The sequence below is a fragment of the Cydia strobilella genome, chromosome 11 (assembly GCF_947568885.1).
Source record: "Cydia strobilella chromosome 11, ilCydStro3.1, whole genome shotgun sequence".
Lineage (NCBI taxonomy): Eukaryota > Metazoa > Arthropoda > Insecta > Lepidoptera > Tortricidae > Cydia > Cydia strobilella.
The window spans coordinates 12,994,891-13,021,948 of NC_086051.1; the positions used below are offsets into that span (position 1 = coordinate 12,994,891).

A 27,058-nucleotide genomic window follows, 5' to 3' on the forward strand; every position below is an offset into this window, starting at 1 on the left:
TTGTATAAAGTAGCTGTCAATATCAAATGTTTGTAGACTTTATTTGGAAGTTTAGTACATTCTTAATTTAGAAAAGTAACAATTAAGTATTAAAAATTCGGTTAAAACACTTTTCCTCAATTATTTTATAAATTAAGTCCAACCAAAAGAGAATTGAAGGACCTGTCATTGGGTATTCGACGCGCGAGGTATAAATGACATCATTTCTAGATATCAAAATGTTCGCTTGAGTTGGTCTCCCACAGACCAACAGTTGTTCGCGTACGTAGACGTAGTACGCTGCGTTATAATAGTTGTACGCGAAGTGCCCTGAGTTATATCAAATTCAACATTTTAAAGTTCGAAGCCACTCCAGATATTGAGTAAGGCTTTAAATGGTTCTTTAATTTGTACAATTTACTTTGAAATGAAAATGGCAAAGAACTAAGTTAAAGTGACAATCTTTTCCTACTCCGGAAGCCAATAAAAATATATCGGGCATTCACCTTTAAACCTTTTTACCAATTAACTGTAGATGAGATATAAACTAATTTAATGTTAAAGGGTGTGGACCCTTCCCGCAAAACGTTCCCGCAGCCGTCAATTTCGTTTCCGGCCCCGTTTCCGGTTGCGGTGTGACCCGGAAGTAATGTTTCAATAAATACTCCTACTAAGCGGTGATTATTATATTATACTCTGTCAAGCCATTTCCGCCAGTAGAAAAGAGCGGCAAATTTAAAAAATGTAGGCGCGTATAAGGGTTATCATCCCCTAGAAAATTTGAATTTCGCTCCTTTTTCTACTGACAAACTTGTTTGACCTATACGAATTTGCCTGTTAGTTAATATTGTTGTTATTTAATATTGTTTATTAAATAGTACCTAGTAATGTATTATGAACCTATTTTCATCTATAATAATTTGTTTACTAACTCCAAAAAGTATGTTACATTTGATTTAGAAAGTTTCATGAGGAAACAAAAAACCGGACAAGTGCGAGTCGTACTCGCCCACTGAGGGTTCTGTACTTTTTTGTATTTGTTGTTATAGCGGCAACAGAAAATGTCAGCTGTTTAGTTATCACGGTTCATGAGATACAGCCTGGTGACAGACAGACGGACAGACGGAAAAACTAACTACACACAACAACACACAATTAACTACACTACACACACACACACACCACAGTCCACTACAGTATACTACAGTCCTCTCGATAATTTAATTGGCACGCTGCCAAAAAAATACCGTATATATTTATTTTAAACGCGTTACGCCGTTATAGGGTGAATTTGTTTACATTCGGAATTTCTACTGAATCCAAACATACTTGTTACACTGTGAGTTAACTTGTGAGTGGTGTTTCCCGAGGTGAAATGTTAGGCTAGCAATGTCCTAACGAGCCCGCAGAGACCGATTTTCACCTGGTTTACCGACTTTGATGCCTCACTGAGCTTTCAAACTCACATTCTGACATCAAAATGATACCGTAAAATGGTCCTACTTTGCTCCAATATTTGCTCCACTTTAAGGAAATTTTGAATATTTTTTAAACTACAGGTCATGCCTCACAGAAGTTTTGTTACTATTTTTTTTTTAAACTGTTCATTATTAAATGTTCAGACTAATCGAACATTAAGAAGAACATCTTATGTAACATATTTTATCGGTAAATCAACTATATGAAATGTTGTTATATATAAAACGAAGCTATGAATAAGGAGCACAAGATAACCATTGTTTGGGGTACTTTTTTTCATTGAATAGCATAGTTACCCACCAAGGAGCAAAGTAGAACCATTAAATAATATCACGGTTTAGACTCACTTGTTTTAGTCACTCGCGATATTATTTAATGTTAGTATGTCTCACAACAGTTTAAATGCGATAAAAGTAGAACCATTTTACGGTATCTAAAAGATGTTATTTGGTTATCATTCACGCGTGAATTTCTCTCGTATAATATATACTTCTACGGACAAGTATTGGCGCGGGCGAAAATGACATCTTTTAATCATTGTGATGTCGAAATCTAAGTTTGACAAAAGTAAGCATTGCGATACAGCGAGGAAATGCTGCCAGCATCTACGGCACCATGCCGCAGGGGAATAGTTTTTAGTTATTTATTTTAAGATTAGTTTTATTTATTTTTAGTTTTAGTTTTTAGGTGTCAAAGGTTAGTTATTTCAGACCTAGATATACCTCATGTCATTTAAGTATTTTTATTTTGAATGTACATATGAATATAGTTTGAAATGGCCTCACTATCTCATGTCTCATGCCGATATTATCTGGGTGCGTAAATACCTATATGAAATTAATTAATGGTCTGTATAAAAACATATTTGTTTTTGTATATATTAACATTCAATACCACGTCCTCTCCATTTGCTTTCAAAAACCATGCTACAAGGCTACTAGCTACGGCGCAGCGCTAAAATATTTAGTAATACCGGTATCTTACAGGCGTATTCTGATTTTAATAACAGGGTATGAATTAGATCTGGATTAGTTATGGATCTGATCTGTCAGTGTCAAAACTGACGTTCGTGGTTGAACATAGTGAATAGGTGAATAAATTTAGGATGCAACCTAAACTTTACTAATTGTCACTGCTTTACTAAACTATTTACATAGCAGGAGCAAGTTTGTGGTAACGTACTATTCCCACCGGTTGCAGGATAATTAATAGATGGTCACTTTTACCAACTTTGACCAAGCGAGCGCGAAACGTGTCCGTTTCAACTTGGACAACAATGTTTTTGTATGTCTTCGTTCGTTTCGCTCTGCGGTTCTCCTCTACAGATCGCAATCTCGTGAAATTTTGTGAGCAGGGTCGATAATTATTTGTACCTACTTTTTTGTCGATTAATTTTTCAGTTCTTTTTAAATGGCGAAGCTATAAATTTATTTAGTGCTAAAACTGACGAGATCTACAGCTTACAGTATATACTTATGCGTATGTTGACATTAGAGTTGTGCCGTTCCCGGTAACATTTCCCATTTTGTATGGGGAATGTTACCGAGCGAGAAATTTCCCCATACAAAATGGGGAATGTTACCGAGAACGGCACAACTCTAGTTGACGTACGTTAGTCAAAGTATGTACGTTTGTCTTTTTTTTAATGCTAAGGTCTAGTATAGGTAGAGTCGGAGCCAGCTAACTCTGCATTTTATTTGCAATGATAAAGTGTGGCAACGTCATCATTGATATAAAATTTCTATGAAAATTTGAGGTTCATAATAACACCCCTTTTTAGAGTTCCGTATATACCCAAACGGTAAAAACGGGACCCTATTACTAAAACTCCGCTGTCCGTCTGTCTGTCACCAGGCTGTATCTCATGAACTGTGATAGCTAGACAGTTGAATTTTTCACAGATGATATATTTCTGTTGCCGCTATAACAACAAATACTAAATATTTAGTAATAAATATTTAAGTGGGGCTCCCATACAACAAACGTGATTTTTTTGCCGTTTTTGCGTAATGGTAAGGAACCCTTGGTGCACGAGTCCGACTCACACTTGGCCGGTTTTTTATTTGTTATATTCAAGTCAGTTCAAAGTTAGCTTGGACGGACTCCACAGTTAATCTATACTAATAAAAAAAAATGTTTATATTTTAAAGTGTCACATTATTTGGACCACAGCCTGCATCACACCTACGCCCGCCTACGCTGGGCGGACTCCGCTTGGACCAACCCCCACCAGCGCGTATATAAGCATCAACCCTTCACTGCTGAGGCCACTCTAGTCGCACCTGCGCGTCACTCGCGCCGTGTCCAGACGCGCTTAGTGATTACGACAAACTAAGGTAAGTTCATTTTAGTTTTGCGATTTTTTCAAGTTGCGTGAACTTTGCAGTTTCGCTAATATTTATGAATACAGGTGATTATAGAGATTAATTACATAATAAAAATTACAACAGCTGAAAAAAATCAAGGCGCACATTTTTTTTTCGAAAGAAATTAGGACATGTGATTATGTACAGAAGAATATTTATATAAGTACTTTTACCGTTTTAACTATATTCGTTACGTATATTAATTATTTTGACAAATTCAGCAACGTATTTAAAACATATATAAACAGACTAGATAATTATAAGATTTATTTTATTTTATTTTGTGAATATGAAGTTATTCGAAGTAATGTATAATTATAGGAATATGTACCTAAAATAGAATTAATTTAAGTGACATCAGTATAACCAAAATATAACAACAGTGTTTGACATCAAACAATATAAGTAACGATTAAAAGGAAATAGTTTGTCTTTTAATCCCGATGTGTCGATGCGCATTTCACCGGTCATATAGTTGTGGACAATCAAAGTCAAAATATGAAAATAAAGATACGGGTGTTTGATATACATAACTACCCAACATAAGTCTATATCGTAAAATGTGCCTACTTTGCTCCCTACTGGGTTTTTTAAAATATTACGTCGGTGGCAAACAAGCATACGGTAATTGAGCTCTGACAGAATTTATGTATGAAAACTATATCACAATCTCATTTAAATGTTACAACATGATAGTAGTCGTCTACTTTAAATTGGAGTAATTTGGATATATTCGATTAAAAACATAATTTGGTGTGTGTTAATCGTGAAAGTTAAATGTTAGAGTAGTGTGTGAAAATTTTATTTATACCAGTGACCGTCAGGGGTGTTCGCCGACCCGTGTGACACGTTCCACATATCGCACGCCTATCGCTTTCTAATGAAATGCAGGAAAAAAAATCTAAACTTCATATTGTCTAAACCTAAACTTCACTATGTCTGTCATACATATGGTTAACATATGAAAAAAATGGAATATCTTGACAAAAGTCCGGACATCACTCTAAACATCCTGATATGTCCTGGACAGTCCCTTATTTCTAAACCTTGCGTGGGCCGTTAGCCCCTTAATTCGCCACAATACGCTGTAGCTAGTAGTCTTCTTCCCTTTCCTCTGCCTAACTTCAAACTTTTAGCTAGCTTATAGTATGTATATGTATGTATGTAAATACTTTATTGCACATAAGACAGGTTAAGATATACAATTAAAGAGAAAGTATACAATTTACAAAGGCGAAATTATCCCTGTAAGGGATCTCTTCCAGTCAACCTTTGAGCAACTGATAGTGATTATAAGGTTTCTAAAAACCCCGACACTCGCCAATCCTGACAAAGGACCAAAAATTCTGAGATGTCAGGAGAAATTCTGACGGATGGCAACCCTACCCTAGTCATACACAGCAATTAGGTTCATGCCCAAACTATAGCCTTAAAGCCTAATTTTCTAGTTGAACCCTTATTTCAACTTTCCTATTAACTTACGTGATAAAATCACGTTTAAGTAGAGGTGTTTACATATTAATAAAAAGCTGTAAGTACCTAAATACAATTAGTAATTAATACCGCTTAAAAAACAACAAAAAAAAAACATTTCCTTACATAAACTTGCAAAAAACTAGTTTCGCTTGGGTCGTTTTTGTGGTGGATATTTGCGATTTAATTGTCTATCGATTAAAATATTTGATCGTTTAACCATAGTAGGTTTTTCTTTAGTGTAGGTATGATATCTAATAATACTTTAATAATACTGTTGCAAGCTGGAGCCGACCTTTCATTGAAGCCTAAAAATTTCAGATTTTAGCACTGAGACCTTTCTTTGAGCTTTATTTTTAATCTGATAGGTACATATAAACTAAAATAGATAACGTATACTAAAGAAAACGTGGCCGCAGTTTACAACTTATATATATTATATAGTAGTGAGACTACTTAACTTATTTAAAAACCACAAAACTAAATATTTATTAAAAAATAAATGGACTCATTCCCTATTCGTTTGTTTATTCTGGTTCAACAGTCATAAAATGTGGTTAGGATTTTAAATATTATAATGAGAGGACTAACTCCTAAACCTGTGTCGTACACGCATCTACATAAATTGGTTTATTTTTTTTCTAATTGAAAACCCATTTTTATTCTAATTCGTAGTCTAAAAAGTTAAATAACGTAGGATTTCTCTGATATCTGGTGTACAATTAATTTCAATTAGTAATAAAAATTCCGCAACATATACTTGTATGGTTAAAAGTTATTTATTTACGTATTTACATATTAAAACGAGTAGTTTACTACACTCAGCTGAATGAAATGAGAAATTTCAGTAAAAATAATGAAAAGCCTTTGTTAAATATTAGTTTACACACAATATGTATTAAGGCCTCGGACTCCATACTGACTACATTGGAATGATAGCACAGAATTTCGTAACCGAACAAACATTTAGAACAACAAAATCTAGGCTAAAGCTAAATTGCGATGCTCACATGAGAGCCAAGACTGTCTTGCCTAAGGCCATCACGTCCCGTGTCAGGAAATTAAAGGAATAAAACAAACATGGATATATCATAGACAAAATTTTACCTAAATTATTATGGCATTATTAAATGAAACGTGATTCTTTATTATTATTATTTATGAATTAACCGGGGCGTTTTTACTAAGTCGTCTGTTTCGAACTGCTGAAACTTTTAGTCTTGATATATACTTAGTTCGAGGAAATATAAACAACTAAATAAACTATAATATTACAGGTTCTAGAGAAATAGGACATTTAAAGATTTAATTTCATCTTCTTATTAATTTTTTTGCGCTTTAAAATTGAAATACCTAGTCTACTTCTTTTTTTTAGAAACTATGATATTATACAGGTAGGTACTTCTGTTTTATGAGTTCAAAAATAAAATATATGTTTAATATCTAACTTATCTTAATTTCCATTATTCTTAGATACAAGTACCTACGTTAGGTTCACTATATGCATGTTTCCGATATAATTCAAACATTTAGCTATTATCATGATTTGTAATTCAGGAAAAAGGTAAAACTAAATTTAAAATTGAATAATAACTTTATACTGAATAAATAACAAGTTATTAGCACGGTTGAAAGCAAATATCTACGTCATATTTCAAATTCCAACCCGTTTAAAACTTGCCAAAAATGTTAGAGGCATACTACGGTAAAAATTAAATATTTTGTTAAATCAAAATCATATTTCAGAATCCGCAAACATTAAATTTTACTAATAACGTTTATTTATTCATGATATAACTGAAGAGCCATTAACTCATAACTCATAACATACTTAATATCTTGTTGGGAACGTCAATAACATCCGATCTGACATGTTGCTAAATTGAATTAGGAAAATATAAGTAGGTAAGTTGTCTAAACTATAAGTAGGTAAGTGGTCTAAAATACAAGTTATTCTAATGGCCATTTATGCGTATAAATATTGTTCAACCTGTCTTCGACATGATTTGGAACTATTATCTAAACGACTGGAGATTGAGGTAAAGGTGCATGCATTTGAATGAATTTATTTAACTGTGTCATGTTTTGTTCGCAAATGTTTGCATTAGGTACTTTTTCGGGAAGCATAAAACAAATTTAAACGAAGGAGATAGAGAGAATAGTTTAAATATATAGTAAGTATCCTTATAATTTATATATTTTATATCTAAAAAATTCTTCTATCTAGCCGAAAAAAAAACCTATTAAAAAAAACAATACCAGAGTTGATGCTTCATAGATCGATATCTCATACCTACAGGTTGTTTATTTAGTCACCTTTCGGAAATCGGAAACAGCCAATTTCGGGATTTCGGGAATGCTCCCATAGTAAAATTGCAGGTGACTAAATAAACAGCCTGTATGCCTGTACGTGTGCAAACTGCTCAGAATCTGTTTTGTTTCTTATACCGCGAATATTTGGATTTATACCGCGGCCGTATTACGGCTAAGTACTTTGTGGGGTAACGGGGTTTATACATATACATGCCAACAACATTATACACGGTGTTTCCTGTAACAGGAGCAATAAATTAAACTGGAGGCTGTACGCCTCAAACTGACCAAAATTATTTTGTTCAGCAGGTATTTAACAAAGCATTAGATACTTTTTCATAAAGTGAACTAGTCTAATTTTGGGATCACTTCGGTCTTGCAAATCAATTAAATGCGTTTTTAATTACCTGAAGAATTTACCTATAATGAAGCTTACGGGCATATAGCTTACGTAATCAAACTAGAGTTTAAGTAGATCTAGACACGTGGTAGCGTGTCCAGCCAAGTTCAAAGAAAAAGGAACTAGCGACGCAGCAATCTCACGGCTTAAAGCCTATTTAACCTGCACATACATATTATTATGGAATTTGGCACATTTATTCAAGCCCCTTAGCTTGTCTAGAATACAAAATTCCATAAACGTAGCTCAAACAGTTATTCATAAATTAACGTTTAAAAACCGGCATTTTTGTGACTGCCTGACTTATAGATAAAAAACCTAACCCACTTCCAGATGACCTGGAAACTTGATATTTGGCACCAAAATAGACTATTAAACGTGTATAGAGGAAACAATCTGAAACTGAAAGTTATTGATAATTCGATGGGGAAAAAAACATTGATATTTATTAAATTAATTAAGACTTATAGATATAGACCAAAAACCTAACCCACTTCTAGATGACCTAGAAACTTTATATAGTTGGTCAAAGGACTGTTTCATTTCAAACATAGACAGAGAGAATCGTAGAGAGAGACTATCTTTGTCTTACACTAGTACTAGCACCCAAAAGAAAGTAGTAATAGTTTTTTTTTTCTTATTTACTGACAATTTGGTTTGACCAACTATATTTTGTATGAAGGCAGACGATTTGCCAAACTACAGTGGGGATCTCATATCCGTAAATTGTCTAATCGGCTCAGTTCTGCCTCATTTGCAGTCAAAAAAATTAGAACCCTGACTGATGTGGATACGGCTCGACTGGTCTACTTTGGCTATTTCCACAGCCTAATGTCATATGGCATCCTTTTATGGGGGCACGCTGCAGATGCTAATTGTATCTTTATATTGCAAAAACGGGCGATTAGAGCTATTTATAATTTGGGATGTAGGGTCTCCTTAAGAGACAAATTTGGAGAATTAGACATTTTGACATTTGCGTCGCAATACATTTATGAAAATCTATTATATGTGCAGAAAAATAAACACATGTTTAAGAAATATTGCGACATACACAACAGAAATACAGGAAACAAAGAGAAACTTGTACCTACTACAACTAGACTTCAGAGGATAAGTAAATCTTTCATTGGCCAATGTGTTCGTTTTTACAACAACATTCCTTTGGATATTCAAAGTTTGCCATTAAATGAATTTAAATCGGTCATTAAACGAAAGTTGTGCAAAAATGGATATTATAAAATATCAGACTATTTAGAAGACGTTAACCCTTGGAGTTAATAAGTATGTGCATAGTGTAACATAGATAATGTTATTTAATTTTTAAGTAAATACAATTGTTTGACGTCATAAAGAGATTGTAAAATCCTATTATAAAAATAAACGATATGATATGATGATATGATATGATATGATTAGAAGTATACAAAGGAAAAAATTAGAAACCTAAAATTTTTGAAATTTGACCGCGCGTTAGCGAGGGTCTCCTTTTCAGATTGGGCAAAACTGCTTTCATGATGAGTACTAGTAATTTCTGTACAAAAAGTAATGATTTCTCAAAAAGAACATGTGAAATGAGGACCATGTTCAATATTAAGAATACGTGTCATTGTTGACCAGCCGACAAAACAATTGAGAAATTCTTAAAATTGAACTTGGCTCTAATTTCACATTTATGTATTTGTTGGGTCACTTTTTATCGGTTAAAGTTGCCTAGTTAGTAAGAGTATTTGAGTTAAGATTTAACCGTGATAAATTTAACTGGTTTTAAAGGCGTTGTTTTTAACGTTAAGGAAATATTGTTTAGATAATGATTTAAACTAACGTCTGTCGTTTTATTAATTTAATTAAGAATGCTGTTTTAGGCCTCATTCGTTCGGGATGTTTTCCCTTAGGACCGAATGTAACTAATGTTATTCGTTTAAATGTCTCCCCCGTTGTGTTTCTTGGAGCAGTTAATTAAGAATGTCTATTAACTCTAAAAGTGCCTAGTTTTTTTACAATTCTTGGAATAGGATACCTAGTAGGTAGTATATGAATAAATAATCTTACCGGTAAATAATTTATTGAATTAAATTTTAATAGGGCGATTTTAAAGATTGTAATGCTGAATAATAAAAATAATAATAATAATGCTAATTATAGTTTAAATAGTAGTGTGTCTACTTGAAAAACCACAAATTAAAATATTTTCATAGAAAATAATTTAATTTGTTATTAGAGATTGTAATGCTGTTCCATTATTAATATAATTTAATTTCTATATCCTCACAGACTCCCATTCACCTTATATTTTTAATTTGGTAAGAACCTTTAATTTAACAATGATTTTTATCCGTTGTGTGAACGTGTTAAGAAGCCCCTGGGATAAAATAAAACAGGATAATTTTCGCCTACGTCACGGGCTAAGAAAATCTAAATATAAATATCCCGTTGGCTTAATAATGGTTTAACAGTTGAAAGAACCCCGAACTTTGTCTGTATTCGGAAAAAAGCTGCTAACACTTCAAAGAGCCTTAAAACGATTAATTTTCAAGCAGTTTAGCCAAATTGAAAAACATGGGAAAAGTTTCATTGAAAATATTAAAAATGTTGAATTATCTCTTAATGAAAAGGGTGTCGCTTATGGGCATATAGGATCTTCTACTTCTTAAATTTGTATGATGAAAGTCTTAGAAAAATGTATCCAAATTGTTAACTTTTGAAATGTCCACAGAAAAGACGCCGGTTTTCCCGAACGTTTGGACCCAATTGCGAAATATGGCTAACGCAAAGAGTATTGTATGTAATGGCATAGGCAAATAATAGTAATAATACTGTCTTCTAGTGTAGTCATCTTAACCCAGACAAGCTTAGAGGCTAAACAGGATTAAGAACTAAAGGATATCTAGTACCTATACTTAGATAGGGCCTAGGGTAGTAGGGTACCGTTTTTCGCCACAGATAAAGCACTTTATTTAAATGTATATGTGAAGTGACGAATGCTCTATCCGCGATAACCGCTATACGGCCTCAGAAAATTATTTGGCAACTGATGACCTAATAAAAGTACTAAAACTTTATGCCGACAGTTGGGTCTTCTTAAGTCTACAATTTTATTTACTTACGCGACAGAAATATTACTCTTCGGAATAGTTGTATAAGTTACGATTATATTTTGTTTACTTCTTCCCTATAGGCGAAAAATAGTCTGGAAGAAAAGAAAATCTGGAACTGAGATTGTTTGAGATTAATGGTTTTATCTGTGATTTCAAAACGTATTAAACGATAGAACCTAAGTAGGTAGTTTATTAATCTTATTACCCGGCTTTTTTATAGGTATATTAGTTACACCATTTATTTATTGCCATTTATAACTCACGAACGACCAATTTGAATGATTTTGGGTTGGTTGGGTTCGTCTCTACCCCGATTAGGTGAATAGCTATGAAAATTATGGCTGACAAGTAGGTATCTATTTTTTCGAAAAAGTATTATTCATCATGGATATCATTTTCTAGGTTTTTGGCAGGTGCGATTATGAAAATTACCATTTTAGAATCCAAGATAGTACGTTTACGTAAAAGTCTTTATGGGTATCGATTTCTAGGTTCTCGGGGATACGGATTTTAAATCATGGATATCGTTTTCTAGGTGTTAAGGGGTGTTAATAATTCCGAAAATGTCATAAGAATTTATTGATTGGCGGTACGAAGTTCGCCTGGACTGCTAGTGAACAGTATTTCTAGTGATATTTTATTTAATAGATATTATTAAGAAACAAACTTAACAAATCGACCTATTCCCACAGTTAGGCTTGTGTGGTGGGTATTAGACGACGACAAATGTAGATAAATAGTTACTTTACGTTACTACATAGACAACATCAATAACTCAGGGACAAGTATCCGTGATAAACACACAAATAAATGCCCTTACCAGGATTCGAACCCGGGACCTTCTGTTCGTAGGCAGGGTCTAGAGACTAGGCTAGGAGGCACTTAAATTTAAGCTATTGATGTTGCAACATTTTTATGTAGATTGTATCAAATCTTGTAATTTTAATGAAATAACCCTCGCCTCGACTCGTCGGCGATGGCTGAATAACTTGGACTCCTTTTTGAAAAACCGGCCAGATGTACCTAGCTCTAAACCGGGAGAAGCGGAAGACGGGGGGAGGCCTTTGCCCAGCAGTGGGACACAATAGGCTTCGCAATAATAATAATGTAATAATTGTAAATCAAAAACGGATTTTACACCTGAACAGTTTGATGCTGCCTTGATAGTTGACCAGCCTAACTTAACCATTAACCAGCCATTGATAGCCGCGTGCTTAACATGGTACAAAAATAAACATTGTCTTATTTTTATAGTAATTACTTTGATGGATTTGGAAAAGCTCACATATTTGTGTAACGTAGTTTACTTTATGGTAGTACAGTCAGCATCTAAAGTAGCGTATCATACGTCAAACTATAGACTATAACTATAGACAGTACAGTCAGACTATACTCTATATATCTAAGCATCTACCATTCTCTATATATAGCTTAACAAAAAGAGATAATAATGTCTCTATAGAACAATTAGCCTGTGTAGTAGCAAAGATAGACTACAAAGATATAACTCCGTAATAGATGGATACAGTCTAAGAAAAAAACGTGCCTCGAAAATCAAGAAAATTTGATTCTCGATCAGAGGGCGCTACTAGCTACTTGGCCTACTGTCGTATAGATGGCGTTGACGGTTTCGTTTGTTATTTAACAATTTTAACGCATATCAGTGAAAGAACATGGATCAAAATCATAAAAATAATTAATGCAAATAAAAAAAATCATTTATCAACATTTAAATACATTTTATAGTATTTTTATAAATCTTCATTTTTAGTTTTAAGGTGTGTCGATAGATGGCAGTGAATTTACTGGGGTTACAAAATTTACTATGACAGTACCGCTCTATCTTATTATATCCTCTTTGGTAGTAGGGCAGTAAATGCATTGAGCAGTGCTAAAGTCTCAGGCGATTCCGCTTGGCACGATTGTTCCTTAGTTCAAACAAAGATGATTTGGCCCGGTAGCACGAGATCGTACCGTGCATGCCACCCAAAAAGGGGGGGGTGAAAGGGTCGGCTCCCCAGGTCCAATCTATGCTATATTTCTTCCTGTTCTTAGCAACTAGGGTAAGTTATATATCCTTTTCGCGTAATTTAGGAACGAGGAATTTATTTTTGCAAAAATTATTATACCTTTCCATACAAAAAAAAGTTGTACAAAAAATGAAAATGTTATGTAATTTTTTGTGACAATTTTAGGTCACACTGTGATTGTAACAGCCAAAATTGTCACGATCTCGTGGCTACCGGGCCAAATCAGCTCTGTTTGACCTAAGGAACAATCGTGCCAATCGGCATAGCTTGAGACAAAAGTGCATACTCAATGCACTTACTTACCCTACTATTTATGTGGCAGATGGTACTGTTTTGGACCCACAGATATACTCGTATTTCTATTTAGAAAAGTATTCGAGATTTGCTGATACTTTTGGCGCCTTGTTTCATCTGCTATATTGATGCTTACTGTACATGGACAATATTGACTGCACACAGATATTCGCTTTTAGCAGCTCACTCGAATATATTTGATTGGGATTGCCCTAACATATATTTTTTTACGTAGTAATAATAAACATAACTGCTAGAAAGGAAAATAGATAGCATGAAATTCACATTCAGTATATTTTATTATTTTCGCCTCAAACTGGTGTCTGATAATATTGACACTATTGACATACTTTTACCTTAATTAATAACATATTGCGTAATAGGTAGTGTAATTACTGTAATAAGTACCTAAACGAATGAATATCTTGTTAATAGACTTTTCTTTGTATATTATACCACTACGTACCAATAACTTACTAATTAAAGGTTATTTGGTAATTAATTAACTTATTAGTTCTTATAATATTACAGTCACCATCAGATATATCGGAGCGGCCGAATATAATTTTAGGGTTCCTCACCCAAAGGGAAAAACGGGACCGTATTACTAAGACTTCGCTGTCTGTCTGTCTGTCCATCTGTCACTAGGCTGTACCTCATGAACCGTGATAGCTAGACAGTTGAAATTTTTACAGATAATGTATTTCTGTTGCCGCTATAACAACAAATACTAAACATAGAATAAAATAAATATTTAAGGGGGGCTCCCATACAACAAACGTGATTTTTTTTGCCGTTTTTATAGATAATGGTACGGAACCCTTCGTGCGCGAGTCCGACTCGCACTTGGCCGGTTTTTCGGTCTCTTCTGTGGCGAGACCCAGATCAAGCATCTGTCGTTGCGTAATTCTACACTTCCGTTTATAATAACATTGAATACCAGAAACAGAGTTCGTAGCGGTTAATTTAAAAAGTAAACTCGCTGTTATCTTTTATTTGCTGTAGTAACAAAGTGTTGCCGGATATTACACTAGCATTAAAAATAGAATGGCTGTACTGCACCTTCGTAGCAGAGCTCCAACGGTCCGATTTGAAGCTATTAACTACTGTTACTCCAGGTATACCGAAAGGTGCTTCTCCTCTCAATATATACCTACTTTTCACGTCCAGCCCGCGCAGCATGGTTCCCCTATCACTAAGTCCGTCACTTTCGCACTCACATACTTGTTAGAACGTGACAGGCATGGTGATAAGCGTACCGTGCTATGGCCCCAGGCATCTATTTCAGCAAAGCTAATAAGCTAACACAATAATGTACAAATTGCGTGGCAGTAGAAGCGACCACAGTGCACGTCGTGGTTTGCAGTTTAACTTTCAAAATAAAGTTATTTTCTTTCTTTCTTTCTTTCATGCAAAAATTTCCACTATTTGGCCTGTATCGACTGTCATACAAGATACAAGACATTTATTGATAAAACTTAATGTTTTACAGGTCAGTAAATAGGTAGGTACATATTCAACGAATACTAGTACTAGTTTAATACTTATAGCTAGCCGTCGCGAAATAATCCATTTTGTATGAACACAACCGGCAAAAATTAACTTTTCCTCCTTTTATTATGACTTATGCAGCTGTGTATACTATACGTACTAACTAAAATAAACGCGTACGTATCTGTGGCCTTTTCTAGATAAGTTTTTGAGCTGATATTAATGGAATTTTGTACGAAGTTAATAATTGTTGAGTCGGATAAAACGAGAGAAATCTATTTATCAAGTACTGCGCAGACACAATTACGGGCAAAAAATTATAAAACTTATGAAGCTGCATCATGTTTCTAATTTTTTTGGGTACTGGAAACGTTTGTGACTAAATTACTGAAAAAGCAAATCCGAAACTATAAAATTCTTCATTATTCAGTTTTCCGGCTGTTCGCCTCTCGAAATCGAAGTTAATGAAATTGTAGTGCTTATTTTATTTTGGCGGCAGCATGTTAAAAGCATTTAAGGCTTTCAATTCACTTGGCTGTATTTTAGAGAAAAATATTTGTTTTAGCATAAGGAAAACTATAGAACTAAACAAATGATGACACAATTGGGTCAGTTTGTACTTTTTGCTTTGTAAATAACAAGCCCATTGCAACCATTATTAAATCATTTGCAACATTAGCAACAAACCATTAGCAAATTAGTTCAAATTTGGCACAAATTATAATAGAATAAAGGTAGCCTTGTGGAGATTTATTATACTTTTTTTCTCCATACAAAGTTGGATCACCCTAATCACTGCATATCTCTTTCATGAAATGATTCGAGTGACGTATTTAACGTTATTATTGCTACAGCAATGCGACAATAATAAATAATAATTAACAGTGACATTGCCTATTTTGCTGCTGCAACGCTGCACCAGAAACAACAGCAGTCGTAATCTGAATGTAACCTTAAATCCATGCTAACTTCATTTCCACTTTGTGAATTTTCCATGTTTGTACATACATTTCCGATACATCACGTCCATAAAGAATAAAGCAGCATGTCATAACGTGTCAAAACTTCGCAACACGTCAATGTGGACCGATACTTTTCTGATTCAATGGAGCACCCTAAGTATATGTACTGTGAATATAATGGTATATAGTCGTGGAGTTTTCAACAAGTTTAATAGGTAATGTAGAATGAGATGCTAATTCTGTGAGCGAATAAATGAAGACCAATTTTAGAATTTAGGGCATTTTGTAAGTTTAAGCTCTTTTCTGTAGAAAATTATTTATTGTTAAGAATGTGTTGATAGGCAGATAATTTATAATCTAGAAAAAGGTGGTAAATTAATTTTGTATCAAGCAGAAACGTCTGCGAACGATGCTATTAAGCTTAGAAACAAATTAAAAGTGGAAAATTCACTGTCTTGGTACTTTAAACCCCGAAATTTATTACCTATCAAAAGAGGTGAGAATGAAGTTGGTAGGAGTTAAATTAAGGGAGTAAAGGTGAGAGGAAATGGTTGACACCGACCAAATCGCGTACGCACCAAAGAAAATCGACCAATTCTTTTTATTCTAATTTAAATCTATTTAACTTGACGGAAAAAAGAGATTTCTTTTCTTTTTATTTTTCAAGATGAAATCGTTGATAGACGCCAATCGAAACAAAAATAATACATGGAAATAGTCACGTAACTTTTTGTAGCATCTCTCCATCACACTTCATGTGACTGAATTTGTATGTTGTACGAAACCACTACTACTACTAGTACTACTTAGTACTTAGTAGTACTTATTACTAGTATATGTAATTTCTCGGTCGACAAGCCGATGTCACTAGATATTCCACCTATACGTAACTAGCGTACATCCAATCATTTTGCCATGTAACTGACAAACACAACACCCACCCTGCCGGCCACATATCTAATCCATTATAATATTGTAATGGCATGAACTTTCGTGATTTTCGCAATAATCTGAGTTAGTTAATTAAATATTTTGCTAGGAAATGCAATTTGCGTTTTAGTAAATAACCATTGTATTTTTGTTAATAGTATTTAAGTAGAGATTTTTCAATTTTGTTTGATAATCTTTATCATTAATCATAAGTTTTATCAATGCGTATTATTAATGATCATCACTCGCACTAAAATGTTTATTAATATAGCCCCAATTACTTGGCCCGCAACTTGGTCGCCCGGGTAAATCTCCATAGTGATACCAGTGCAATAAATACACTACCCGACAAAGGCAGCTTTTCTTTTCCATTAATATACCAAAATATTTTATGTAAAAAATTTGTTTCCTTTTAACAAAGTCAATATTTCTGGAGTATAAAAAAGATTTCTAATAAATATGGAAAATATGGACAGTTTAAGTAATCTTGAATGCTGCAAAAGTTTTATGCCACCGGCCACACCTTTAGTTTGTTTACATTAATTCCGTGAGAATAAAATTCAGACTATAGTCAAGTTGTTTATAAAAAAAAACAATATTCAGTGAACTTAACCCTACAACACAAGTCTTCATGAGCTTACTGTGGGATAAGTCGGTGTAGGAATTGACTAAGGTCAATTTGTGTAAGGATGTCCGTTAATATTAATTTAATTTATTTAACTTTTATTTACTCTTTTTGTTAGATCGACTCCCACGCTAATGTCCAACACGGGATCAGGAGGACGCTTTCCAGTTTTAAACCTATTTGATATTTTATCAACAACCGTGTGACCTTTTTGAGTAAATAAACGATATTATTAGTTATTTAACGTCACTTTTTTAAATATGACATCGTTCAAAAGTAAAATTTCCACAGGTAATATATAGTTAAATATAATAAAAAATTGCTTTTTATAATGTTACTTGGATCGTAAATTATGAATAGTAAAGGGTTCATATTATAATTTATATCCAAGTTTAACGCATAAGCACTTCGTTTAGGAAATTAAACCGTGAAACCGAATAAAATATGTATATAAAAGTGTTTTGAAAACCCTTTTCCAGCTTTTCTGAGTATTGTGCGTGGTAAAGTCCGCTTGTGTGCTCGTTTGGAAAAATATACTAGTGACCATACTTTGTCTTTAACTCTTTTTTTAACTTTACGGTGGAAAAAATACACAGCAGTTCAGTTGGTTTTAAAATATATTATGACCAGAAATGTTATTTCGTGTTACATTAATAATTCTTTAAAACATTTTGCACCTGATATGCGATAACATCTTTAATATGCCTTAAGATAACAGTATACAGGATAACTTCAAAGATATTACATAAAACATAATTCTGTCTCACATTATTTCAAATATTCACAATGGATATGGGATAAATATATCGCAAATGCGATTCCAATTTGAAATAGGATGCGATAAAAGTGTTCTTCTGTCAGTCTTTTAATAATATGGCTAATATGGGTTTTACTCCCAGTAACGCACAGGGTGAATTTGCCGAAGTCTTAAGACATTATAATAATCTGAAATAGATGTCATATATTAAAGAAAAAGTGACGAAGCCTTCCAGTGGTGAAGGCCGGATTCGGAATATTTAACAAAATAATTTGATTTGTTTCCAAAATTGTGTACGTTCTAATAATGTTTAGTTGTATACGTGGAACACGAAAAATATATTAAATTAAAAATAAAACATATTTCTTGAGTCTGAGATAAGGCAGGATTCTATGGCAACAATTATTAGAACCTTATATTCATTTCCTTTGAAATCGGCACCGTGATTCCCGAAACAAAATTATCTCTATTTTAATTTTAGGTTTCAGTATTCCACTTAAAACTGCTTACCCTGGAGGCCAATCCAAATTTACATTGTGACATTAAAATGATACCTAAATGATGTCAGTTACGCGTGCATTTCGCTCATACTTATCCGTACTTATACTGATTGGCACGAGCGGTTCGCACAGATGCCTAACATAATTTAGATATCACTTTGATGTCACAATATAAGTTTGAATTGGCCTCCATTATTAAATTATTATGTTTTCTGAACTTTTCTTCGTATTATACATTCCCTGTTTATTAGCTGTACACGTGCATACTCATACTCTGTTTCAAATGTATTGTGAACACAATACACCGTTCGTGTTTAATAATTCCGAGCGCCGTAAAAGTGAATATTCCGGAATTAAGCTTCAAAGGCTTGTCTCGAATGGGTTTTAATTTGAGAGAGTTGCTTATTTGATGCCTGTTGTTCAACAGGTTTCAACTTTTTCCAGTTTTGTTCGAAAAATGCCGGATGTGCAATAGTTAGAGTGGCTATTCACATTTAAATACGGACTAGATGTCAAAAATTGCGAGAAAAAAATTGACATTTCCGTGAGGTCCATTCCAATTTAACAATTTGTTATGGTTTTGAACTGCTTTTGATACGATCTTGACGATCGCACGACATTCACTTCATAAATGATGGGGATATTCGCTGTACTGGGTAAGGTCTTGGTAGCTCAGATGGCAGTGCACTGGGCTAGCGATCAAGTGGTCGTGGGTTCAAGTCCCACCCAAGACAGTGAATTTTTCCATTTTTTATTTGTTTCTAAGCTTAATAGCATCGTTCGCAGACATTCACTTGAATTCGCATGCTCAATCTGCTTGAGCGATCTTCAAGCGACCTTGAAGGTTTTGACACGACTATCAAAACCATAAAATGTTTAAACTGAATCGGGCTCAAGATGTCGAACAATGCTAGAAAAAAAAAACGTTACTGTGTAAATGAGTAGATTTTATGGGTACATTACAGCTAAAAAGATAAATACTTAAAAAGTAAAAGGACCGTGAATTAAGAGGCTTCTATTTTCGATACTGACATACCATATCCATAACAAATTCAAATCAAATTAACAACCTCTTATTACAATCAGAATACGCCTAAGAAAGAACTTGAAACTTGCTACGCCGTAGCAATAGTGCTACAAGATCGAGCTGTGCTACGCGCTGACGTAGCACCTAGCTTTCTCAGGATTTACTTTATGGGCGCCAATACCGCTTTATTGTCAAGTTGTTTGCAACCAATACGTCTCATTTTATGACGTACTTGGATTTTAAACACGGGGGTTTGAGATTTATTTCTAGCATGCCAGGCAAAAGTAAACCTTGTGTCAATGACGCAAGGACTTCGAAGATATGCTTATTAGTCAGTGTGAATCTGTTACGTTACGCTAAAAGAGTTATTTTTATAAAACTAAATGTGCCTTACGTTACGCATGAGAAAGAAAGTCGTCACATGACTCGGACTCTTGTAGTATGTAGGCCGAGGGAAGGTTAATATTATCTTTTTAATAGTTAATTTATAAATCGTGGCAGAAAAGTAAACTAATTAATTATTAGTCATATCATACGTAAAATGAATTCACGGTGACATTAAAAAAGAAAAACGAAAGAACTCATGATATTAAATCACATTTAGAAACGGGTCTATCGCGAAACCTGTGACCAGTGAAACCTGTGTCGAAACGTCGGTAAATAAAGGTAACAAAATAAATTCGCGATAGACCCGTTTCTAAATGTGATTTAATATGTGTTTAAACCGCGAAAGTTTTAAATGTTAGAAAGAACTCATGACTTGAAAATTATAAATAACAAACTAAACTGTGATCAAGTACCTAATGTGATAAGGGCATTAAAAAGATTAAAGTCAACCGGGGTAATTGCCACTGTGGGATTATTGCGTCTATTTTTTTATAATAGTTACTACAGCTGCCTGCATCTTGCGAAAGAGGCCAGAACTACTTCGAGGACAACACGTAACATAGAGGGCGTTTTACCGAATCGTGTTCAAATAGTTGGCTATTTTGAGAATTCGTTTCACCCCAGACCTAGACGGTGTATGAGGTAAGTCAACAAAAGCCGTTTACATCCTTGTTTTTCTTTAGATATTGGATAATATTTAGTAATAAATGTGCTCAATAATATTGTCTTCGGTTACCGCGATAGTTACTCATGAAATAAAACTATGAAAACGGATTATATCGCGTATATTGAATTTATAATACATCCCGACGTTTCGAACCCTTTACAGCGTAACTGAGAAAACCCTCCCATAGGAAATGGACCAGCCAAATTGTTGGTCCCATAGTAAAAGTTGCTCAGTATAATCCAAAAACCTCCCTGGCAACGGGAACGTACTTATTTTTTAGCCACCGTGTATAAACAAAGCTATAGTACATTTTACAAAAAACTAAACTTCCAAAGACGTTTCTATATGAATGACTCTACGTATATCTGGCACATATCACTGAATGTTATCCCTTCTCCATGAATATACCCAGTACACAGCTTATAATAGGTATTATCCAGAACACCATTTTCCGCTATTAAAAAACTTAAAGTTGTATTTTATTTATTATCTCGCTCACACGTCTTCGTACCGCCTCTTAGGACACTAATAATAATTATTATTTTTCCTTCCGTGCCATAACTACTAGGAGGATATAACCAAACGGAGTAGCCAGGCATTCCCCTCTGTCGAAAATAGTCGGTAAATGGTCATACACAATGACCATGACGTTTATCTGACATGGCTATTTTGACGTTACGTATACATTTGACGTTCCCCTCCCCCGCAAATATTGGCAGACTTTTTTGTACAGCAAATTACAGACGTCGCGGCTCGGTTTGTTTATATCCTCCTAGCATAACTACCTTCTCGAAGACCTTGTCAATCATCCCTCAACGAGTTAAAAAGGCTGCGAAAATCACTGCGTCGGCAGAAACTGAAGGTGTTGACAGTGACAGATCGTTGCTGTTGTTTGACCTAATCGGCATAAGCAAGTGTTTTGTTCTTCAGGTGTGGGCGGAAATCGTGATTGATTTTATAATAAATAATTATCACTTTGTGCTGAGCTGCGACTTTTAAAATGTCGGTTGCTATTTGTGCGTTTAGTAGTGGCAGATTTTTATGGAAGCCGTTACTTTCAAATTTTGTCTGCGTGACGCTCGTGTAAAAGTCAGTAAGTACCTATGTTTCTTTCTCTCCCAGATAACAATTGATTTAACTTGACTTATTACTGATCGATAATTATTAATTTGACAATAATATTTCGAATTTATCACTTGCACATAAAATTTGATTGCCGCTTCTTAAGTTAATTGCCATACCCAAAGATATGGAGCAAAGCCTAAATACCGAATCTTAGATCCATTTTATTACTTAAAAAATATTACCGAGTATTGAGTACTAAATCTTTAGTACCTGTTTTTATTCTCGTAATTATAGTTTAAAACAGTTAATTGGTTGTCAATTTTATTACATGTTTTATTACTTAATATTCAAGTAATTTAAAATAAAAGATGCATTTAACACAGTGCCCAAACCTAAACTAGGTAGTATCAATGAGGATATAATAAGATAGAGCGGTACTGTCATAGTAAATTTTGTAACCACTGTAAATTCACTGCCATCTATCGACATACTTTAAACCTAAAAAAGAAGATTTAAAAAAATACGTTAAAATGTATTTAAATATGGATAAATTATTTTTTTCTTTGCATTAATTATTTTTATATGATTTTGACCCATGTTCTTTCACTGGTATGCGTTAAAATTATAAATAACAAACGAAACAGTCAACGCCCTCTATACTAGTGTAGGCCAAAACTAGTGGCGCCATCTGATCGAGAGCCAAATTTTCGTGATTTTCGAGGCACGTTTTTTCCTTAGACTGTATCTATTACGGAGTTATATCTATCTTTGCTAGTATTTACCTGATATTGTTTTTCAGGAATAAATCTAGATTACATTTAATATAAATAACTGACAATGAAACTTAAAACTGTTTGCCAGTCCACTTGAATCTCTTATTGTAAATTTGTACTTGATTTTTACGATTAAATATTTGATGGCAAGGATCAACTTGAAAATTTATCTTAAGGAATACCTTTTAAGGATGCTTTCGCTAAAATAGGAATCCTAATTTCATTTCTTTATTTCAGTTATTTAATATGTAATATTAGCAATAACAGATAAACCCTACATGCTAACATTCCGATTTCATTTATACTTATTGCGGAAAGCGCCGAAATTTTAAAACGTAATAAATATAAGAGCCTCGGTAGAGAGTATCATTTCGTTCCATTTGGAGTTGAAACTCTAGGTCCATGGGGTCCCAGCGCGCATAACTTGTTTGCAGAAATCGCGAAGCGTCTGGTTGACGTAACTGGTGACCGAAGAGCTGGCGGCTTTCTCGCACAACGTATCAGCATTGCGATACAGCGGGGAAATGCCGCCAGCATCCTTGGTACAATGCCTCAAGGGCCTATTTTAGATTTAAGCTAGTTATTAATTTCGTTTACGTAGTACCACTGTATATATCTTGTATGTAAATAAATGCTTATATTTACTTTTTAGCTTATCATCAAACCAATGAAATACCGCTTATAGGCCAATTCGACCGTACACTGACATCAGAATTATATCTAAATTATGTCATTTATATGTAATTACGATTTCAGTGTATGCGCGTAAGCCCAACTGTTTGTATGTTATAGGCATTTTATAAGAAAAGTAAGTTTAACTACTACATCGCTGAAATTTAGCATACGAGTACTTAACGAAAACAATATCCATCATAAAACTTAGCAGTTAATAGTGTGGGTATGCTTAAAGGGGTCCACCAGGGGTTTACCAGTCCGCCGGACGATATCAGCCTGTCAGTTAAAATGTCAACAAAAAATTGACAGTTCCGAACAACTGATATCGTTCGGCGGATTGGTGGAATGGGTGGGCCCCTTTACGCTGTCAAGCGCAACTTGAAATCAATTTCAGCTTATAATAATATGTAAACTATAAATAGTTAAATCAGTTTTACCTATAGTTACCTCTCGCAACAAAATAGTTTTGATTGTTCAAAATATGATGATGAGGTTATGAAAGCACTGAATGAACTTGATTCCCTATAGCGAATTCTACCTCTATCTCGAGATTCCGTGGAATTAGAAGCGTGTAGGTATTAGAAATTAATCCCCGCTAAGTGCTAGTTTCCTGAAGGTAAGGCAAGCCGCTTCTAAACCTGAGGTCATGAGTTCGTTTCCCTGCGCGTACCAATTACAGTCTCTACACTTATCTATCTAGAAAATATAAATTTCATGATAAACCTTTAAAAAATATGTATCCACGAATTACGCAATTACTTTTATAGAAAATTAAGTGAATTTTAATTTTTTATTCAGTAAATTTAATGCATTTTTAAGAGCGCTGGTAGCCTAGCGGTAAGAGCGTGCGACTTTCAATCCGGAGGTCGTGGGTTCAAACCTCGGCTCGTACCAATGAGTTTTTCGGAACTTAAGTATGAAATATCATTTGATATTTACCAGTCGCTTTTCGGTGAAGGAAAACATCGTGAGGAAACCGGACTAATCCCAACAAGGCCTAGTTTCCCCTTTGGGTTGGAAAGTCAGTGCAAATTAGTGCCTACGCCAATTCTCGGGATTAGTTGCCAAGCGGACCCCAGGCTCCCATGAGCCGAGGCAAAAAGTCGGGATAACGCGAGGAAAATGATGAGTGAATTTAATGAATTTTTAAATTAAAAAAGGCAAGCTAGCTAGATAATAAATAACACCTCTCAAGACTATTAAAACGGGGTTACTCACGCCCCTGCACAGTGCACATCCTGTAGAGGATCCTCGAAATGTTTTGAATCATGTCGAGTGATAATGGATTTAAAAATTACACTAGAGATAAGTATGATATGACAGCCAAGACATTAAATCAATGCTTATTTCAAAATTGAATTAGTATCCCGATGAGTTTATAATCAGATACGCTTACTCAGGTAATAAATGAATTCGCAACACCATTAGTGGATAAAGGACCGATCACAATAGCCCCGCCGTATTGGTTCACTGGTTAATAACAAGGTTCCTTGTTTTTTAGGCCCCACGTTTTGTTAATGGTACCCACGCGATGATTATTGTAATATGCATTTACATTGACACATTTTTAATTAATCCCTATATCAGTATCACCAAATTTTATAGGATCACTTCGGTCTTGCAAATCAGTTAAATGCGTTTTTCTCAGAGACCGTTTGACGTAGATACCTAAAATTTGGAACAGTTATAGCAATTACCACCACTAATATTGTAAATATGTCTCGCTTTGTGTGGTAGGGCACAGGACAGCGGATGTCATTCCAGATCTAGAGCAGAGCCCAACTGGGGAAGTACCTCCACCTTACAGAAAACCGCAGCCAAATAACACTAGACCCTACTCATAGTGCTGTGTCCCTGCTGGTGAGTAAGGTTGCCAGAGCTCAACGAGGGTGCGGACTGTTAGGGTCGTCAACGCGCATGTAACTTCTCTGGAGTTGCAGGCGTACATAGGCTACGGAGACTGCTTAACATTTAATTTATATTTTAGGCGGGATGTATGCTTGTTTGCCACCGACGTAGTATAAAATTTAGGGGGTTGAGAGGGGTAAGCTAAATTAATTTAGTATAGTGTGAGCGAAAGCGAAGGTTTCCGTTTCAGCTTTAGCAAACATTATTTCGTATGTCCGGATGTTCTCCTCTACAGGGGGCCGATATTTGAATTTCGACGGCTCGATTTCGTGTATTTCGTTCAATAATTTCTCCACTACTAGGCATTTAAATTCTACCAATAAAATTGAAAACGAGTAGTCAATACCACTAGATTCCCAAGTTCTATTTCTCGTATTTTGAAAATTAGTATTTCGCCGTTTTCTACCGATTTTCGAGTGACGAAATCGAGCGATCGAAATTAAAAAATCGCCAACGGGTCGCATTTCTCAACCAATCCTCGTGAAATTTAGTGAGCAGGTTCGATAATTTTATATACATTTTTTTTGTCGATCCAATTTTTGGGAATTTTTCAAAATGGCGGAGTAGTGGAGATCCGCGAGGACTACAGTTTACAGAGCCACTACTTAAAAATGTTGTTTAGTTACACAATAGGTGATAAACATCCTAAATATAATGTAAAATACTTCGGATGCAAGTGCCATATAAACCAAGTTTGAACGGCTAATTTACATACTTATTTCCGTCAAACCGCCCTAATCCTATTACCCCAGGGTTGAGGAAACATTAATTACTAGAAATTCGGTAAAAAAATTATCTTACACGTCATAAATATACAGGAAATTTCTAAAATCTCGTGTGCTGTTACAAGCCTTCTGAGGATTCTAAACTTTGCTTTGTACATACATTATTTCAATACCTGTAAAGCAATACCTAAAGCACATATGTACCTATGCGCGTGAATATTGTTGTACATAAATTATATAAAGACCCGTGCAACGTACATTTAAAAAGGTAGTGTTTATGTTATTATGTAGCATAATATTTTTATTAAAACAAATTGGTGCTTATAAAACCTAAAGAACTAAAAATGGAAGAGCGATACTTTTGGACAAGACAGGTTACAGTGAAAAGTGGTACCCTTTATTTTATTTTTTTAATATGAGTATTAAATTTAAATAAAAATAATGACTTGGCCTCGATAAACATTGTTTTTGTTTATCTATAAACATTTTTGTTTCATATGAAAATAACAAATAAGCGTACATTCAATTCAAAAACTCGATGACAGGTTAAAACGCCACTTTTTCGAGAATTACTCAGCTATGAGTAAAATATTATATTCTAAATATTATATTGCTGGTATTGTTAGCGTCATCGGGTGAAGAGTTGCAGGAGATGGCAACTAGAATGCATGGATCTTTTGAAAGGAAAGGAATGAAAATAAATGTAAGTAAGACGAAAGTTATGGTATTTGAAAAGGAGGAATATATGACAAACTGTGAAATTTTGATTGGTCAAGAAAGAGTAGAACAAGTGAAAAAGTTTGTGTATCTGGGAACATTATTCACTAGGGACGGTAAGCATGATAAAGATATTGAAAGGAGAGTGAGTGCTGGAAATCGCGTGAATGGGGCACTTAACGCTTTTATGAGCAGCCAGAAGGTGTCGCAAAAGGCACGTTTGGCTGTGCATAGAGGGGTGCTGGTGCCTACACTTATGTATGGTAGCGAAAGTTGGGTATGGCAGAAGAGGCATCAGAGCCAAGTGAATGCAGTGGAAATGAGAGCGTTGAGAAGTGTGTGTGGTATGAGATTGCAAGATAGAATTAGGAACAGTGTGATAAGGGAAAAGTGTGGACTGAGCGAAGATGTAGTGAC

At 34.5% G+C, this 27,058-nt stretch overlaps 1 protein-coding gene and 1 non-coding gene across 3 annotated transcripts in view; both read left to right on the forward strand.

Moving 5' to 3' along the window:
* The first annotated feature begins 3,624 nt into the window (after positions 1 to 3,624).
* The window catches only part of LOC134745647 (allatotropins-like), a 67,924-nt gene continuing 44,490 nt past the window's right edge, over positions 3,625 to 27,058 (forward strand). For both annotated transcript variants that reach the window (XM_063679769.1, XM_063679770.1), the window contains exon 1: positions 3,625 to 3,794. The gene's annotated coding sequence lies outside the window, so the exon portion shown is untranslated. The remainder of the gene's footprint in view (positions 3,795 to 27,058) is intronic.
* Positions 19,359 to 19,431, forward strand: Trnaa-agc (transfer RNA alanine (anticodon AGC)). The gene has a single exon. It is a non-coding gene; the product is annotated as a tRNA-Ala (tRNA).